Source organism: Sturnira hondurensis, unplaced genomic scaffold (genome assembly GCF_014824575.4).
Source record: "Sturnira hondurensis isolate 20B ecotype Veracruz unplaced genomic scaffold, ASM1482457v3 Scaffold0020958, whole genome shotgun sequence".
Taxonomy (NCBI): domain Eukaryota; kingdom Metazoa; phylum Chordata; class Mammalia; order Chiroptera; family Phyllostomidae; genus Sturnira; species Sturnira hondurensis.
In genome coordinates this window covers 424,193-425,144 of record NW_028093589.1, presented here as the reverse complement: position 1 = coordinate 425,144, position 952 = coordinate 424,193, and positions in this window count along the sequence as shown.

The window sequence follows — 952 nt, the reverse complement described above, 5'->3', positions numbered from 1 at the left end:
TGTCCAGCCCCTTCTTGCCTGTAAGGTCTCTTTTGATAAATCCGCTGACAGTCTGATGGGTACTCCTTTGTAGGTGACTGTCTCCTTATCTCTTGCTGCTTCTAGGATTCTCTCCTTCATTTTAATCTTGTCTAATGTAATTATGATGTGCCTTGGTGTGTTCCTTCTTGGGTCCACCTTCTTTGGGATTCTCTGAGCTTCCTGGATTTCCTGGAAGTCTATTTCCTTTGCCAGATTGGGGAAGTTCTCCTTTATTATTTGTTCAGATAAGTTTTCCACTTGTTGCTCTTCCTCTTCCCCTTCTGGTACCCCTATAATCCGGATGTTGGAATGTTCAAAGGTGTCCTGGAGGTTCCTAAATCTCTTCTCACTGTTTTGAATTCTTGTTTCTTCATTCTTTTCTGTTTGGTTGTTTCTTTCTTCCTTCTGGTCCACTCCATTGATTTGAGTCCCAGTTTCCTTCCCATCACTATTGGTTCCCTGTGCATTTCCCTTCATTTCACTTAGTTTAGCCTTTTTTTGCCACGACCCCTCTCCACCTGGCCACTGGACTATGCCCTTCTTACCGGTCTGGATGAATGTGTCTCTTTTAACTCCTTGGTTGTCAAACTTCCATACAGTTCAATTTTCTGTCAGTTCTGCTCATTATTTTGTTTCTAAATTGTTATTGTCCTTACTTTGGTTGTGCAAGAAGGCACAGTGTCTCTACCTATGCCTCCATCTTGGCCTGAAGTCTCCTAAAATTATTTTTAAATGAACTATAATAAGAAGAAAAATAGAGCCCAAGGTCAGTACAAAGAGGGAAATAATAAAAAAATTAGGGTGGAAATAAATGAAACAGAATAAAATGACATCAGAAAAAATTAATAAAACAAAAAGCAAGATCTTTGAAAGATAAAATTAATGAACCAATAGCTATACCCACTACAGAAAAAAAAATAAAGAAGACTCA